Source organism: Eublepharis macularius, chromosome 11, assembly GCF_028583425.1.
Source record: "Eublepharis macularius isolate TG4126 chromosome 11, MPM_Emac_v1.0, whole genome shotgun sequence".
Classification (NCBI taxonomy): domain Eukaryota; kingdom Metazoa; phylum Chordata; class Lepidosauria; order Squamata; family Eublepharidae; genus Eublepharis; species Eublepharis macularius.
This window is the reverse complement of record NC_072800.1, coordinates 7,551,906-7,572,073: the sequence shown is the minus strand read 5'-3', so window position 1 is coordinate 7,572,073 and position 20,168 is coordinate 7,551,906.

Here is a 20,168-nt window from a genome sequence, read left to right as displayed (position 1 = left end):
AAACAAGAAGACCAAAGAAGAATGTACGCAGAAACTCTGTAAGAACTGAGGACTAAACAATATATTGCTTGTAGAGATGCACCTATAAAAATATTACACACATGTTATATTATCCTATAGGATTCCAATAGGAATCAATGCAAGAGAGCCTTTTGTAGAAACTGGTTTATGCAGCAAGCTGGGTCAGCCACCTGTGGCATTATCTCCCTCAAGGCTGCAAAAAAGGGAGAGAGTGCAGAAGTGGGGGAACATTCCTTTCTGCCCACGGACATCTGAAGGCCCCAAGGCTGCCAAGATGAGACTCCATGGTGCTGTCGAAGGTAACAGTAGCAAAAGGGAAGTGGGCAAAGCGGAGGCAGAAGATGTCCTTCCAAGGGGAACAAGCGCAAGGACGAGATAAGGGGCTGCAAAATTTGGAATTCCCCCAAGTAGGTAGCCGACCCAGAATTGTGTCTTCCAATCAAACTAACCCTAGATGGAGCTAGGGAGCGTCGCGCTGCCTAGAATCCACACTCCGAGCCCCAACAACCTTCTGCGGCCCAGAACAAGCGTTTTTACAGTGTTAAGAAATCCAAAACGTGGGGAAAATGGGTGGAGGGAAAGCTAAGCCTGCTGAACAGTGCAGCTCTTCTCTGAACACTTTTTTAGAGCAGGCAGAAGCAAAAAAAGCCCTGTCGGGAAGCAAGCATGCGCTGTCCAAAATGGAGGCCGCAAAATCAGCTTTAGAGCCAGAGGAAAATCAAGCCCTTGCTTTGGAGAGTGAAATGCAACTTACATTAGAAAACTTAGAAAACAAAATTGTGACTAGACTGGAGGGCATAATTAAAAGCCAAACTAGTGACCTAAAGGGGCCGATTAATCAAGCGACACAGATGGCTGAAAGAGCTGCAAGCCTAGCAGTCGAAAATCAATCTGAAATCAGAGCCCTGCAGGACAAGAATGAGCAGCTTCAGGAAAAAATAATGGATCTTGATAATAAAATAAGATCTAATAATATAAAGATCAGAGGCTTTGATGAGTATGAAGAACATAATACTGACCTGGGGACATTCATTGCAGAATGGCTAGGGAAAGAATTAAAGCTTGAAGATGGAATCGTCCCTATAATTAACCAAGCATACAGAATTGGCCCATACAATAAGGCAAGAGCAAAGCAGCAACCAAGGGACATAATAATAAACCTCCCAGATTACAGATCAAAAGTAAAAATCATGAGAGAAGCCAAAGCAAGGGGTCACTTCTTACTTGTTTTTGCTATATAGTGGGACCGAGTTACTGGCAACTGTTGGACCGGTACCGGCCGATTGTCAATTGTAGGCTTATGTTTCAATGTTACCTGTGTATTGAAAAAGTTTATATGTTTATTGATTGTATGTATGTTATTGTTCTTTATTTCCTGTTTATTATGAAAAAAGTTATAATTACAATAAAATATAATTTAAAAAAACCACAAACCCTAGACACCTGTGTCACAGACTACGAGCCGATAAGATAACAAATATTAGAATATTGTAATATTATTATAATTCACCTGAGGGTATTAATTGCTTTGCACTTCTATTGTAGCTTTGATGAGCACTGGGCGTGAGGGAATCCCTTTACTTTCCGTGTAAGGGGGAGCTCATCCATTGTTTAATTAAACAATCTATTTTGCTTCAATTCAACAGGACTCCGGGAGCATTTAATTTTACTGGGATTGGCTAAGAGAGAGAAAGATACCACAAAGGCACAAAGTTTGTGCATAACATCTGTGGATCAGGTGTTCTTTCACAGGGACAAGCTGGCACTCGGGAGTGTGCCCACCATTGTGGCACCCCTGGACTGTGCATAATTGCCCTGGGAAAGAGAGTTTGAATGTTCCCATCATAGGGAACAATGGGGGACAGCTGGCCAGCCTGCTCGTGGGGTTCTGGCAGGTGTGGGGCAGTTAAGGGGAGGATTTGGGTCTGTGTGGGGCTGCTGGGGGGATTTGGGTCTGTGTGGGGCTGTAGGGGGTGGATTTTGGGAGCTGAGAGCACCTACTTTGGGAGGCCATAAAATGCACCCCCAAAGTGGGATCAGCTTGAGCCTTGATGGAGGGTGGGAGGACAGGTGGGAGAAGGGCCCCTGAAGGTTGGGTGCATTTTGCTTGCAAAATGCCACCCCTAGCCAGACAAGCCTCTCCTTTTTTTCCCCATAGGAAAAAATGGAGAGAAGGAGGGGGGCTGAGAGCACCATCTCTGGAAGGCCATAAAACCGCCCCCCAAAGTGGGAGAAGCTTGAGCCTTGGTGGAGGGTGGGAGGACAGGTGGGAGATGGGCCCCTGAGGGTTGGGGGCATTTTGCTTGCAAAATGCCACCCCAGGCCACCTAGAAAGACGAGGACTTGTTTTTTCCCAATAGAGAACAATGGAGAGTGTAGGAGGATGGGGCACCTTCTTGGGGGGGGCATAACATGGTCCCCCCAAGGTCCAATCTTTCTGAAACTTGGGGGGGTGTTAGAGGAGAGTTAGGAGAAGGTCCCTTCCAAGGTTGGCTTGTTTTAGTGGGAAAATGCCTCCCCCAGGCTTCCGGAAATCCGGGAGAGGGTTTTCCCATTGAAATCAATGGCCGAAACAAGCCGAAATACCAAAACAATTACCAAATCACGAATACCGAAACGGTTTCCTGATTTGGTTAAAACCCAAACAGGTTTACCAAAATGGGCAGGCCTTGCACACCCCTAGTCCCCTGTGCTCTTAACCACTGCGACAAACTGGCAAAGGTGAGGAGACTCAGCATGAGCAGCAAAAGCCCCAACGGCAGAATGGAGAGATGTGCCTATGGGAACCCCACCAGCAAGTCAGGCTGCACCGTGGCTCCCACAGACGCCTGACAGCTGCGACAAGGCGGAAGGAAGTGGAAATGAGCTGCAGCAAGAGCGGGCCGGCTGCCCGAGGACGTGCAGCCCAGTTGGCGCTGTGGGCTGGCACCACCCCGCCACCTGTAGCCACCCAAAGCGATGGCCAATCTCGGAGGACGTGGCCAACCAACAACTAGCCCACAAGGCACAGCCCTCAGAAAGGGGCAGGGTTGGGGGAAGGAACGGCCAACCTGCCCCTGGAAGGTCAGAGGGAGGGCATAATCTTAGGGTTGTGGCCAACACTGGCCAAGATGTTGGGCCTCACCCTGAGGGCTGGGGGTTGGGCACCAGGGCAGCGCTGGTAGGAAGGGAGAGGGTATAAAGAAGGCTCCTTTTCCCGGGTCAGGGAGGAGATCTTTTCGTGAAGTGAATGGCAGCCTCCTCAGGGGTAGCATGGCCGAAAGAGGGGCAGAGTCCCCAGTACAGTAAACCCCAATTCTGAGGCCTTAAAGAGTGTGAAGCCTTCTGACTAGACATGGGCACGAACAGCATTATGAACGGGAAAAAAACAACCAATAGGCCGCTCGGCTGTTTGTGAACAGGCCGCTCGTGAGGCGCCACTCCTGCTGAACAGGTGGTCGACACAAGCCTTGTTCGTTGTGCTCGGCCGCCATTCGGGAAGGTAGACACTCAGGCGCCTTCAATCAATTGCTTCAGCAATGGAAGGAAGGACTGCCTGAACTCTGTCTGTACTCCCTCTTTTGCCCCGGACACCCCAATCAAAGCCCAATTTACCTTGATGGACAGGTCTTCCTTCCAAGTGTGGAGCTGAAAATTGGTTACAATCGGTAACGTAGGAGCAGACACCGGGGGGGGGAGGAGAGGGGTGTTCTGTGGCCATGGGAACTCCAATCTCATCCCTGCAAACCCTGTTAGGCAGTTCTGACTGCCAACCACAGACCTCCTGCATTTCTTAATGAGACCTCTGCTTATAAAAGGGCACGGCGCTACCAGTTCTGGCTTTCACTTTCAGCAAGCACTGGAGTGGGACAGAACTGTTGATAGCCTTTTGGAAGAGAGAAAGAGGGAGTGTATTGGAGCTGGGATTTTTTCTGTGTGTGGTGGGTAGGATAGGGAGCTATCCTCTCTGGTTCCCGGGCTGCTGCCAGACCCTGGGGCGAAGCTCAGTGTGCACCTTGGCTGAGGGCTCACCCTGACTATTACTGTTATTAGTATCAGTGCCTGATCTGGTCAGGCTTCTGGGTGTGCTGGTTCCAGGGCTGTTGCCAGGCTTTGGTGTCAAGCTCTGTGGGCACCTCAGCTAAAGGCTCACATATTATCATCATCATCATCATCATATCATAATAATATTTATTATTATTATCAGCGCCTGATCTGGTGGTCAGGCTTCTGGGTGTGCTGGGCTAGGGCTCTAGCCTCAGCCTGCAGTTCCAGGGCTGCTGCCAGGCCCTGGGGCCAAGCTCAGTGGGCACCTCAGCTGAGGGCTCACATTATTATTAGTGCCTGATCTTGTCAGGAATCTGGGAGTAGCCAGACCCCCCCCACCCCTGAGAGGGGAGGTGGCCCACCTTCAGGACCACCGCACGGGGCCAAAGTGAACGGGGGAGGGTGGCTCCATTTGTGTTGAATGGGGCATCGAATTTGGGAATGTATAACTCCGAGATCCATATTGCAATCTTGACCAAACTTGGGTGATGGCTGGAGAAAAGCCTGCTGCACATTCCCTTTGAATATGGGCTCTCTAAGTGCTAAGGTGGCCACTCTGGTACCGACGAACACCGGACACCGGACACATTCATTAACGGGACATGTTCTGTTCTATTCGTCTGTTTGTGTTCGTCATTGGGAATGAACAACGAACAGTGTGTTCGAGTTTTTGTTCCTGTTCATGCCCATGTCTACTTCTGACTGCCAAGAGGGCCAACTCCCTAGGGGCTGACTAGGAGGCTCTGAAGTCAAGGGTCAGGGGCCAGACAGCATTTCCATTGGTGGCACCACAGTGGACGGGTGCACGTGAAGCAGGGACATGCCTGGACCTAACATGAAGTAAGCGCTCCCTGCTGGCACTGGGGCAGCACATCCACTGCGGGGCCTTGAGAGGGCCGCACCACCGTGCCAGCCTAGGAGGGCGACAACAAGGAATGCTTTCTTGGGAAGTCCTGCTTGGCAGTGCCCGCTGCGCCCAGCAGCAACAGTAAAGGGATGAAGGCGAGGAGGTCTTCACAGGAACATCTGCCACTCAATCGCTGCTTCCAGCAGGGGGGTAGAGGAAGGGGTGGAGCTGCTGGGACAAAGGGCAACGGTTTAGGCACCTGGCTTGCTTTGAACAGTGAGGCCGGAGCGCTGCCTCCTTGTGTGCCCCTCCTCTTGTAGGATCTGCAGAAGTCCTGCACAGCCAAGCCTTCCCTTCCCTCCTCTCGCAGATTGGACAGCTCTGAGCAGATTTGCAGGCTGGCGGGGGTTGGGGGAAAGCCTCAAAGCTCCTTTGTCAGGAGGTGCACAACTACAGGACCTTGGGCAGAATTCTCAGCAAGGGATCCTGTACCTTTAAGAGCTGTTGGGCACTGAAACTCTCCCATCCTATGTGGCTCTTCAAATACAGGGCGAAGCCAAAGCTGTGCTGTGATGCTCTTAAAGGTGCAGGAGAATTCAGGGAACAAAGGAACTGCAAGCTGTTAGATCAGCTTTCTGTTTCCAGCTGTGGTCAGTCAGATGCTTCTGGGAAGCATCAAGTACTGTTTGAGCAGTCCCCCTTTGCTGTGTGTCTTCAGCAACTGCTGAAGCACAGTGGTTAAGTGGTTCAGCTGCGAATCAGAAATCTATTGGTTCGAATCCCGCTACTGCCATGAGTTCAGTAGGTGGCCTTGGGTAACTCACCCCTCTCAGCCCCAGCTCCATTGTGGGGATAATCATAACATTAACTTGTTCACCGCTCTGGGTGAGGCACTAATATTTCTAGAAGAGTGGTACATAAGCATAGTTATTATTGTTGTTGTTGTTGTTGTTTTTGTTATATCAAAGATACACTGCTCATTGCTGTGAATAAGCTCTTCTTAACTAGCTCGGTTTGTAGCTAATGATTAGACGTGGCTACCAAGAGCACACTCCCATCATTTATCTCACAACAAATTGGCATTTAGAGATACATGGCCTCTGAACATGGAGGCTCACTCTCTAATCATTTATCCCACAAGCAGTAGGCATTTGGGGATGGATGGCCTCTGAACATGGAGGATCCCTCTCTCATCATCTGTCCCACCAGCAATTAGCGTTCCATTATTCCCTACCTGTAATCCCCATCTCCATCATTCCCTATGAGCAAGCATGTTTTCCATTATTCCCTGTGGGCAATCGATGTCCCCCATTACTCCGTATGGGCAGTTGCTGTTTCCATTATTCCCTATGGGCAAGCGAGCTTTATATTATTCCCTGTGGGCACTCGCTGTCTCCATTATTCTCTATGGGCAATTGCTGTCTACATTATTCCCAATGGGCAAGCGTACTTTCCATTATTCCCTGTGGAGAATTGCTGTCTCTAGGATTCACTATGGGCAATTGCTGTTTTCATGATTCTCTATGGGCAATCACATTCCCCATTGTTTCCTATGGGCATGAATGTTTTCTATGTGTATGAATGTGTATCTATCTTTTTCTAATGTTTTTGTTTTTCATTCCTTCTTTCTATCATTCTATCTTTCTATCTATCTTGTTCTGTCCGAATCTATATCTATTTGCAGCATTCACATTCTGTTTCTAGCTCTAGCATAGTTGATCTCTATGTAGCCGTTTCTATCTGTTTCTCTGTATCTGTCTTTTACTTTTACTTTCTATTTCTATCTGTTTCTGTGTCCTCCCACCATCTATCGGAATCTCTCTCTTTCTATGTTTCTATGTCCTTTCCTATCTATTTCTATCTCTACTTTCATTTTCTCTCTTTCATCTCTTATCGTTTTGTTTATATCTTCCTCTATCTTTATGTGTATGCATGTGTCTCTATCTTTAGCAAATGTTTTTCTTTTTCAATCTGTCTTACTATCTATCTATTTAACCGATCTTGTTCTATCCGACTACATAGCATTGTAGTGTTTGAATTCTGTTTCTAGCTCTAGCAGAGTTGGTCTCCAGGGAGCCTTTTCAATCTGTTTTCTCTCTGTTCTCTCTGACATTTTTTTTCTCTTTCTTTCTTTCTTTCTTTCTTTCTTTCTTTCTTTCTTTCTTTCTTTCTTTCTTTCTTTCTTTCTTTCTTTCTTTCTATAGCTATCTATCTATCTATCTATCTATCTATTTATATATCTATCATCTATCTATGTGTAGCATTGGCTTTCTATTCATAACTATAGCACATATGATCCCTTCGTAGCCTTTCTATGTTTCTCTGTAGACTTTAGAAAAAGATATACACATAGACGAAGATAGAGAAAGGTGTACAGAAAATGATAGCGATTGAGATAGAATGAGAGAAAATGATAGTCTCTATTCTCTCAGACATTTTTTTTCTTTCTTTCTTTCTATAGCTATCTATCTATCTATTTATATATCTATCATCTATCTATGTGTAGCATTGGCTTTCTGTTCATAACTCTAGCACATATGATCCCTTTGTAGCCTTTCTATGTTTCTCTGTAGACTTTAGAAAAAGATAGACACATACACATAGACGAAGATAGAGAAAGGTGTACAGAAAATGATAGCGATTGAGATAGAAAGAGAGAAAATTATTCTAGAGATAGAATGAGTTAGGAAAGGGTGAATACACATAGAAAGATAGTAGTGGAAAGACATAGAAAGAAATAAAGATAGCCACAAATAGACAGGAAGAGACAAATACAACTCTCTATGTATTTGTCACATTTGCATACTGTTTTCTAGCTCTAGCACACTTGATCACATTGTAGCCTTTGCCATCTGTTTCTATGTATTTGTCTATTTGTCTATTTGCGACTTCTCTCTCTATCTGTTTCTTCCTAAATCTTTCCACCACTATCTGTAACAATCTCTTTCTCTGAATGCATTCGCTTTCTCTTTCTAGCTCTAGCACTGTTTGAAAATATCTCTTTTCTCTTGTCTATATATTTCTATGCATATCTTCCCTTCCCTATCCCTATCTCTAGCTATCAATTTCTCTCTATATCTAACACAATAATTTTCTATATACCTTTCTCTATCTTCATCTATGCGTATGTATGTGTTTCTCTTTTCTCTCCGCCTTTCTGCCAATCTAGCTTGTTCTGTCCGACTCTATACTCATTTATACCGTTGCTTTCTATTTCTAGCTCTAGCACAGTTGATCCCTTTGTAGCCTTTTATATCTTTCTCTGTATCTGTCTCTTACTGTCTATTTGTTACTGTCTGTATTTATGTTTCTTTCTAAGGCTTTGCACCACTGCCTATCTGAATCTCTTTTCTCATGCATATCTGCTCTTTCCTATCTCTTCCTATAACTATCATTTTCTCTTATTCTATATCTATCTAGCTTTTTCTATATACCTTCCTCTAATGATCATCTAATGACAAGAGGAGCAAATAGAAAAGGCTACATAGAGATCAACTGTCCTAGAGCTAGAAACAGAATGTGAATGCTCCAAATATATAGAGTTGGATGAAACAAGATAAGTAGAAAGATTGAAAGAAGGGGAGAAAAACGAGAAAATCAGAAAAAGTTAGATACACATAGATGAAGATTGAGAAAGGTATATAGAAAACACTGGAGCTAGAGAGAGAAAATGATAGCTAGAGATAGGAAAAGGTAGATAGACATAGAAAGAGATTCAGATAGATAGTGGTGGACTTAGAAAGATAGAATGAAACAAATAGACAGGAAGAGATTCCGAGAAACAAATAGAAAAGGCTACATAGAGATCAACTGTGCTAGAGCTAGAAACCAAAAGCGAATGCTACAAATAGCTATAGAGTCTAACAGAACAAGATAGATAAGTAGATAGAAAGAAGGATTGAAAAACAAAAACATTAGAAAAAGATATATACACATAAATACACATACATGGTCAGTTAGAAAAATGTATGTATAAAACGATAAAGATAGATATAGAAAAACAGAAAATGGTAGCTAGAGAGACAAAGAGATAGGAAAGGGCAGATACCTAGAAACTGATAGATTGACAGTGGTGGAAAGTCATAGAAAGAAACAGATAGAAATAGAATAACAAATCGACAGTAAGAGACATATACAGAGAAACAGAAAAGGCTACAGAGACCAAGTGTGCTAGAAACACTGCGAACGCTATACATACATATAGAATCAGAACAATAGAGATAGAAGGGAGAGAAAAACAAAAACAGAAAAAGATATACACATACATACACATAGATGAAGATAGTAAGCGAATGGTATGCAGTGAACGATATAGAAAGAGAAAATGCTAGCTAAAGACAAAAAGAGATAGGAAAGGGCAGATATAGAGAGAAAGTCAGATAGTGGAGGAAAGGCAGAAAGAAACAGCTACAGATAGAAAGTAACAAATAGGCAGTAAGAGACATATACAAAGAAACAGATTGAAAAGGCTACATAGAGTTCGCTGCTAGAGATAGAATCGGACAGAACAATATAGAGAGATTGAAAGGAGAATGCTAGAAATAGATACAGAGTTGAACAGAACAGAACTAGAAATAGAAAAATCAAAAAGAGTCCAGTAGCACCTTTAAGACTAACCAATTTTATTGTAACATAAGCTTTCAAGAACGATTCTCGAAAGCTTATGCTACAATAAAATTGGTTAATCTTAAAGGTACTACTGGACTCTTTTTGATTTTGCTACCACAGACTAACACGGCTAACTCCTCTGCATCTATAACAAATAGAAAGTAAGCGACAGATACAGAGAAAAAGATTGAATAAGGCTACATAGATATCAACCGTGCTAGAGCAAGAAACAGAATACGAATGCTAAAAATAGATATAGAGTCAGACAGGACAAGATACATACATAAACAGATAGAAAGATGGATGAAGGAAACAAAAGACACATACATACACATAGATGAAGATAGTTGGAGAAAGATATGTGGGAAACGATAGCGATAGATAAGAGAGAAAATGATGGCAAGAGACAGAAAGAGATAGGAAAGGGCAGATATACATAAAATTCAGATAGTGGTTGAAAGACATAGGAAGAAACAGACAGAGATAGAAAGTAACAAGTAGACTGTAAGAGAAACAGATAGAAAAGGCTACATGGAGAGCAACTGTGCTAGAGCTAGAATCAAAATGCAAACGCTAGAAATACATATAAATTAGGACAGAACAAGGTAGATAGAATGATAGACTGATAGAAAGAAGGAATGAAAAAAAAACATTAGAAAACGATATATACACATAGACGATGATAGTTAGAGATAGGTGCATAGAAAAAGGGATACAGAAAGAGAGAACTGTATCTGGAGACAGAAAGAGATCGGACAGGGCAGATATACATCGAAAGAGATAAATTCAGATAGATAGTGGTGGAAAGATAGGAAGAAACGGAGACTGAGAGACTGAGAGAAACAGATAGAAAAGGCTACATAGAGATCAATTGGGCTAGAGCACAATTTGCAGAATGCAAATGCCACAAACATATATAATGTCCTCCTGAACATGATAGAATTGAAGAACGATTGAAAGACAGAAAGACGGACAGAACAAGGTAGATAAATAGAAAGAGCGTTTGAAAAACATACACATTAGAAACATAGATAAATGAACATACACATAGATGAAGACAGTTAGAGAAAGGTATATAGAAAACAATAGAGAGATGTAGAACAAGAGAATATGATAGCGAAAGATAGACAGAGATAGGAAAGGGAAGATATTCATAGAAAGAGATATTCATAGAAAGAGAGAGTGGTGGAAAGACATAGAAAGAAAGACAAAGTAAACAGTAAGAGACAGATACAGAGAAATCGCAAAGGCTTATAGAGATACCAACTGTGCTCGAACTAGAAAGAAAGCGCAAGCAACAAATAGATATAGATATAGAGAGTGGGAGATTTAGTTAGAGATAGGTATATATAAAACAATACAGATACAAAAATAGAGAAAATGATATCTAGAGAGAGAAAGAGATAGGAAAGGGCAGATATACAAAGAAAGAGAGAGATTCAGCTAGATAGTGCTGGAAAGCCACAGAAAGAAACAGAGATAGAAAGAAACAAATAGACAGTAAGGGACAGATACAGAGAAACAGAAAGAAAAGGCTACATAGAAATTATCTGTGCTAGAGCTAGAAACAGAATGTGAATGCATACATATAGAGTCGGAAAGAAAAAGATAGCTAGAAAGGAGAGAAAACCAAAAACATTAGAAAAATTTACTACATATAGAGAGAGAGAGAGAATGAAGGAGAGAATGCTACAAATAGATACAGAGTCAGGCAGAACTAGATAAATATAAAGATGGATTGAAAAACAAACAATATGAATGCTACAAATACACGTAGAGTCGGACAGAACAAGATAGAAAGAAAGATAGGAAGATGGATTGTAGAAAGAGAGAAAATGTAGCTAGAGACAGAAATAGCCATAGAAAGGGCGGATATACATAGAAAGATATTGATAGAAGTGGAAAAGTACAAAGAAACAGAGATAAAAAGTAACAAATAGTAAGAGAGAGACAGAGAAACAGATAGAAAAGGCTACATAGAGATCAACTCTATGTATTTGTAAGTGTTGGCAGCCTCTTTCTAGCTCTAGCACAGGTGCTTTGTGTAGAGTTTTCTGTTTCTTTGCATATCTCTATTGTCTGTTACCTTCTATCTCTATTTGTTTCTTCCTATGTCCACCACTATCTCTCTGAATCTTTCTCTTTCTCTCTGCCCTTTCCTATCTCTCTATCTCTAGCAATTACTTTCACTCTTTATCTATCATTTTCTGTATACTCTCGTGTATCTATGTGTATCTAACTTTTTCTGTTTTTGTTGTTCTTTGCTTCTTACGATCTAGCTACCTATTTATCTTGTTCTGTCCGACTATTTGTAGCGTTCGCATTCTTTTTCTAGCTTTAGCACAGTTGATCGCTGTATAGCCTTTTCTATCTATTTCTCTGTATGTCTCTTACTGTCGATTTCTTACTTTCTATTTCTATCTTTCTTTCTATGACTTTCCACCACTAAATCTATCAATTTCTATGTATTTCTGCCCTTTCCTCTCTCTTTGTCCCTCTAGCTATCATTGTCTGTTTTTCTACATCTATATCATTTTATGTATACTTTTTTTCTAACTTCCATCTATGTGCATATATCTTTTTCTAATGATTTTGTTTTTCAATCCTTTCTATCTATTTATCTATCTTGTTCTGTCCGACTATAGCATTCGCTATTTGTAGCATTCCTTTTTGGTTTCTAGCTCTAGCACAGTTGATCTCTATGTAGCCTTTTCTATTTGTTTCTAGGAATCTCTTCCAGTCTATCTTTCTTTCTCTTTCCACCACTATCTTTCTGAATCTCTTTCTATGTCTATCTACCCTTTCCTATCTTTCTCTCTCTAGCTATCATTTTCTCTCTTCATCTCCAGCGTTTTCTATCTTCATCTATGTGTATCTATCTTTTTCTAATTTTCTTGTTTTTCTCTCCTTTCAATCTTTCTATTTATCTAGTTTTGTCCAACTCTCTATATATTTGGAGCAGTCGCATTCTGTTTCTAGCTCTAGCACAGTTGATCTCTATGTAGCCTTTTCTTTGTTTCTCTGACTCTGTCTCGTCTTGTCTATTTGTTACTTTCTATCTCTGTTTCTTTCTGTGTCTTTCCATCATCTATGTGAATTTATTTCTGTGGATATATGCCTTTTCCTATCTCTTTCTGTCTCTAGCAATCACTTCCTCTCTTTCAATATCTATCTCTATCACTTTCTAAATACCTCTCTCTAACTATCTTCATCTATGTGTATGTGTGTGTATCTATCTTTTTTGTTTTTCTTTCCTTCTTTCGATCTATCTATCATGTTCTGTCCGACCCTGTATGTATTTGCAGCATTTGCATTCTGTTTCTAGCTTTAGCACAGTTGCCTTTCCTGTTTCTCTGTACCTTTCGCTTCCTGGCTATGTGTTACTTTCTATCTCGCTCTTTTTTTTACTATGACTTCCCACCACCATATACCTGAATCTCTCTCTTTCTCTGTATAACTGCCTTTTCGGATCTCATTCTATCTCTAGCTTTCATTTTGTCTCTTTCTATCCCCATCGTTTTCTCTATACCCTTATCTTATTCTCATGTTTTTGTTTTTGTCTCCTCTTTCTCCTCTTTCTGTCTATATATGCTCTTTCTCTCTTTAGCTATCTATAGAGAAACAGGGATCACAACAGAAAGCCAATGCTACACATGATAGATAGATGATAGATAGATAGATGATAGAGAAAGAAAGAAAAGAAAAGAAAGAAAGGAAGTCAGAGAGAATAGAGAGAAAGATTAAAAAGGCTCCACAGAGACCAGCTTTGCTAGAGCAAGAAACAGAATTCGAATGCATATGTAGTCAAATAGAACAAGATCGGTTAAATAGATGGATAGTAAGACAGATTGAAAAAGAAAAACATTCGACAAAGATAGATACACATACATATACATAGATAAATATAGTTAGAGAAAGATATAAACAAAACGATATAAACAAAACAAAAGAGAGAAAATGCTAGTAGAGACAGAAGGAGATAGGAAAGGGCATAGAAACATAAGAGATAGATTCTGATAGATAGTGGGAAGATAGAAATAGAAAGTAAAAATTAGACAGTAAGAGACAGAGAAACGGATAGAAAAGGCTACATAGAGATCAACTGAGCTAGAGAATGTCAACGCTGCAGAACAGAACAAGATGGATAGAAAGATAAAATGATAGAAAGAAGGAATGAAAAACAAAAACATTAGAAAAAGATAGATGTTCATACACATAGAACAAGAGATACAAATAGATAAATAGACAGATGGAAAAACAAAGACATTAGAAACAGAAAAAAAATAGATGCACATAAATCGATATGCAATTGCCCACAGGGAATAATGGAAAGCATGCTTGCCCATAAAGAACAATAGCTAAAGACACGACTTCTGGTTCGGGATCCATGGAGGTCTAAAGCAGCTCTAAGAGCTGAGCTGTCCGTGCCGCTGTTTGTGGAGGCTGGAGGGGCACAGATTGCCCGCGGCCCCCTGTTCTCAGGCGGAGAACAGGCAAGTACGCACTGTACCTGAGGGCGCATTTGATCTCGGGTGGTGGGGGGCTCTAAGCAACGAGCTCTCTCCCGCCCTGGAGGTCCCACCCGAAGACAGGTTTGCTAAGATCTCTGCAGCGGCTCAGGAGTCAACTGTCTTGGCATAAGACCTGCATGCCCGAGCTTCGATAAGCAGTAAGGGAAACGGATTCGTTTGATTAAAAGAAGCAGCGATTACAACTCAAGAAAAGACGTTTAAGAAGGTAAAGATTGCTATCTCTCAAACCGGGACCGATTTAAGCAAGCAATAAAGTTTAAAACTGGATTTAAAAACTGCGACAGACTGATTAAGTGAAGGGGAAGATTCCGGCAAGGGAAAATTTAAAAAGTGACATTTTAAAATGTAGTTAAGGCGGAAAATTGGATATTGTTTACATACCTGCGGTGGGAAGAGATACTGGACTGTGGGAAAGCTTGAATATCGCGAGAACTGCTGCAAACAGTAAAGTAACAGGAAGTACGTCAGGACCATAAAGAGACTGGCAAGAGGTGGTCTGTGTTAATACAGGAAGTGGAAGTTCGCCATTTCGGAGAAGGGCAAAGTTTTGGCTTCAATGAAACAGGAAGTAGGACATCTTGGAAGAAGGTAAGGGCGTTTGCTTCAAGTTAAAACCATAGAGAAAAAACGCCGGACATTTTGGACTGAGCAAAACAACTTTTAACAAAAACTGAGTAAATTGGGACTTTTTAAAGCAATTGGAAACAATAAATCAGCGCCACGGATTTAAGGAAAAGGGCAGACTCATGGGAGCATGGTAAATCTAGCCCCACGATGTCGAAGAAGGAGTGGCAAGCTGCGATGGAGAATCTTGATAAAAAAGTTTCTGAAGTTACAGAAGGCAATAAAGAGATGATACAGGAGATGGCAAAAGACTTTAGAGACTTTAAAGAGACACTTAAATCGCAAATGGCAGAACTGGTAAAAGACGTATCAGATACGCAGCAGAGAGTTAAAGTAGTAGAAAACACGATGGATCTGCAGAAGACAGAGATGAGAGGATTGAAAGTGAGAGTGACCATCGCGGAAAGTAAACAAATGGAAAAACAACTAAGATTTAGTTCAATCCCGGAAACAGAGGAAAAGACCGCCCGAGAGCAGATTACAGAAATCTTGGCAGAGTACCTGTGGAAGGAAGAAGAGGAAATTGCAGCTCTCCTAGTTGTGGTGTACAGAATTAACTCAAAATTTGCGTCTCAGAGGAAGTTACCAAGGGATATGATTGTGCAATTTACGACAAGAAATACAAGAGAACTAATTGTGACCAAACAGTTTCAGGATCCACTAGAAGTTGATGGAAAGGCGGTAAGAATCATGAAGGAACTGCCCAGATCGGTGTTGTTGGAAAGAAAGAAATACAGAGAGCTAGTCCAGATGTTAAAAGAAATGAAAGTAAAATACAGATGGGAAATACCAGAGGGACTGACATTTGAGTTTGGTGGAGCAAGAAAGAGCATCAGATCTGGCCAAGAAATGGAGGATTTTATTAGTAAAAATGAAAAGGACTTACCAAAACCCACAAAAGCTTGATCATGGAGTGTAAAATCATATCTTGCAATGTAAATGGACTAAACTCACCTTGTAAACGTAAGGTTATTTTCCACTGGCTTGTAAAACAGAAATGTAAAATTGTATGCCTACAAGAGACACATATTAGAAAGCAAGATGTAAAATATTTGAAAATGGCAAAACTTGGAAAAGAGTTTGTAGCTGCCTCCAAACAGAAAAAGAGGGGTATTGTGCTGTATATAAAGGAGGAACTACAGCCTAAAGTGGTGTTAAGTGACGTTGAAGCTCGATATTTGGCGGTGGAAATAATTTGGAATTCAAAAAAGACATTGGTGATTGGAATTTATGTGCCTAATGGTGCAAAAGAAATTTTTTTTACGGACTTACAAAAACAGTTAGATGAACTGTCTTATGATCAAATAATATTGGCAGGCGATTTCAATGGAGTTACAAACTTGGAGGAAGACAAGAAATCTAAGACTACACACAAAAAAAGAGGACTATTACCAAAGTCATTTTTTGCAATCACGAAACAGGAAAGTCTAGAGGATGTATGGAGGAGACAGTATCCCAAGAATAGACAATATACATATTACTCTGCAAGACACTCTACACTATCAAGAATTGATATGATCTGGGCCTCCAAAGAACTGTTGCTCTGGACTAAAGAGGTGGAAATAATGCCAAAGGTAGGCTCAGCTCATAATCCAATTGTGTGGAAATTTGGTAAGAATAGTAAAAGAAGAGGATGGAGGATAAATGAAGACTTGTTACAAATGGAAGAGAATATTGCGTTGCTGCGAAGAGAGACCAAGTTCTTTTTGCAATACAATTTGAACAAAGAAGTATTGACAAATAAGGTTTGGGACACACATATAAGGCCGTGATCAGAGGGATACTAATGGACTTGAATGCGAGAGACAGGAGGGAAAAGGAGGAGAAAAGACAAGAAATTATGGAAAAAATTAAAGCCAAAGAGACTCAGCTCAAAAAGAGACCAGGCAAAAAGAAAATATATCAGGATATAAAAATACTGCAAGAACAGTTATCGGCAATGAACAACAAAGAATTGGAGTGGAATTTAAAGAGGATGAATCAGAGGTCGTTTGAAGGTGCAAATAAACCTGGGAAATATTTGGCATGGCAACTAAAAAAGAGGAAGGTGAAGAAAATTATCAGTACGATACGAGAAGATGATAAGTCGCCATTAGTAGAGCCTTTTTTAAATTTTATGCAAAATTATACCAAAAAAAAGAGGTGATGAATGGTGCTATGCAGGATCAAGGGATCCCTGATTCTTGGAAGGAGGCTAACATATCATTGATTCCAAAAGAAGGACAAGATTTGACTAATGTTAAAAATTATAGACCAATTTCATTGTTGAACAATGATGATAAAATATTTGCAAAGGTGTTGGCGGAAAGAATTAAAGGATGGATGTCGGAATTCATTGCAGATGAACAAGGGGGATTTTTTACCTAATAGACAAATTAAAGACAATTTGAGAACAGTAATAAATGCTATTGAATACTATGATAAGCATTGTGATAGAGAGGTTGGTTTCTTTTTCGTAGACGCAGAAAAAGCATTTGACAATTTGAACTGGGACTTTATGTTCGCCACCATGGAAAAGCTGCAAATGGGAGAAAAGTTCATACAAGCAGTTAAAGGAATTTATAAAGACCAAAATGCAGCGATTGTAGTGAATGACGATCTGACAAAAAAACTGAAAATAAGCAAAGGCACAAGGCAAGGCTGCCCATTGTCTCCATTGCTGTTCATATTGATTTTGGAGATATTGATGATCCAGATACGAGAGGACGACACAATCCGAGAGCATTTGCGGATGATATAATGTTGATTGTAGAGGATCCAATTGACAATATGCCAAAGGTAATAAAGAAGATAAAGGAATTTGGAGATCTGGCTGGTTCTTTTGTAAATAAAAAGAAGTCGAAGATACTATGCAAAAATATGACTAAACAGAAACAACAAGAACTGATGGAATTAACGGACTGCGAGGTAACAAACAAAGTAAAATATTTGGGAATTGAACTAACTGTAAAAAATATAGACTTATTTAAGAACAACTATGAGAAGTTGTGGATACAAATAGAGAGAGATTTGATAAAGTGGAACAAGTTGAATTTATCATGGCTGGGCAGAAACATTAGAAAAGAGATACACATATATACGCATAGATGAAGATAGAGAAAGGTATATAGAAAATGATTGAGTTAGATATAGAGAGAAATTGATAGCTAGAGATAGGGATAGGGAAGGGAAGATATGCATAGAAATATACAGACAAGAGAAAAGATACTTTCAAACAGTGCTAGAGCTAGAAAGAGAAAGCGAATGTATTCAGAGAAAGAGAGAGGTTATTACAGATAGTGGTGGAAAGATTTAGGAAGAAACAGAGAGAGAAGTAGCAAATAGACAAATAGACAAATACATAGAAACAGATGGCAAAGGCTACAATGTGATCAAGTGTGCTAGAGCTAGAAAACTGTATGCAAACGTGACAAATACATAGAGAGTTGTATTTATCTCTTCCTGTCTATTTGTGGCTATCTTTATTTCTCTCTATGTCTTTCCACTACCATCTTTCTATGTGTATTCACCCTTTCCTAACTCTTTCTATCTCTAGCTATAATTTTTTCTCTTTCATCTCAATTGCTATCATTTTCTGTACACCTTTCTCTATCTTTGTCTATGTGTATGTGTCTATCTTTTTCTAAAGTCTACAGAGAAACATATAGAAAGGCTACGAACGGATCACATGTGCTAGAGTTATGAACAGAAAGCCAATGCTACACATGATAGATAGATAGATAGATAGCTATAGAAAGAAAGGAAGAAAGAAAGAAAGAAAGTGTCAGAGAGAATAGATAGAGAGAAAACAGATTGAAAAGGCTCCCTTTCTAGCTCTAGCACTGTTTGAAAATATCTCTTTTCTCTTGTCTGTATATTTCTATGCATACCTTCCCTTCCCTATCCCTATCTCTAGCTATCAATTTCTCTCTATATCTAACACAATCATTTTCTGTACACCTTTCTCTATCTTCATCTATGTGTATGTGTCTATCTTTTTCTTAAGTCTACAGAGAAACATATAGAAAGGCTACGAAGGGATCACATGTGCTAGAGTTATGAACAGAAAGCCAATGGTACACATGATAGATAGATAGATAGATAGATAGATAGATAGATAGATAGATAGATAGATAGATAGATAGATAGATAGATAGATAGATAGATAGATAGATAGATAGATAGATAGATAGATAGATAGATAGATAGATAGATAGATAGATAGATAGATAGATAGATAGATAGATAGATAGATAGATAGATAGATGATAAAGAAAGAAAGAAAATTAGAGAGAATAGATAGAGAGAAAACAGATTGAAAAGGCTCCCTGGAGACCAACTCTGCTAGAGCTAGAAACAGAATTCAAACGCTACAATGCTATGTAGTCGGATATAACAAGATCAGTTAAATAGATAGTAAGACAGATTGAAAAAGAAAAACATTTGCTAAAGATAGATACACATGCATACACATAAAGATAGGTAGAGGAAGATATAGAGGAAGATATAGAAAGAGAGAAAATGATAGTAGAGATAGAAATAGATAGGAAAGGGCATAGAAACATAGAGATAGATTCCGATAGTGGTGGAAAGACATAGAAACAGATAGAAATAGAAAGTAAAAAATAGATTTGGACAGAACAAGATAGATAGAAAGAATGATAGAAAGAAGGAATGAAAAACAAAAACATTAGAAAAAGATAGATACACATTCATACACATAGAACAAGAGATACAAATAGATAGAAAGACAGACAGAAAAACAAAAACATTAGAAACATTAGAAAAAATAGATGCACATAAATAGATATGCAATTGCCCATAGGGAATAATACCCATACAAAATATATATAAAACAATATAGAAAGAAACACATAGAGATAGAAAGCTTTCAATTTTCAAATACCTTTAATGGCACACAGAGATAGAAAGTAACAAGTAGATAGCAAGAGACAGATGCAGAGAAACAGATAGAAAAAGCTACATAGAGATCAACTGTGCTAGAGCTAGAAACAGAATGTGAACACTGCCAATAGATAAAGAGTCGGACAGAAAAATATATATAAATTGATAGATAAAAAGACAGAAGGAAAAACAAAAACGTTAGGAAAAAATTGATGCACATAAATCGATATGCCCATAGGGAATAATGGAAATCATCCTTGCCCATAGGGAATAAGGCAAACAGCGATTGCCCATAGGCAATATGTGTGCTTGCCTGTAATGGGAACAGCAGTTGATCGTAAGGAGTAAAGGAAAGCACGCCTGCCCATAAGAAAAAATGGGAACAGGGATTGCCCATAGGGAATAATGGAGACAGTAATCACCCATAGAGAATAATGGAAACCGTGCTTGCCCTTTGGGAATAATAGGAATAGCGATTGCCCTTAGAGAATAATGGAAAGCATACTTGCCCTTAGGGAATGATGAAAACAATGATTGCCAATAGGGAACAATGGGAACTGTATTTGCCCATAGGGAATAATGAAAACAACAATTGTACTTGGTGAATATTGGAGACAGCGATTCTC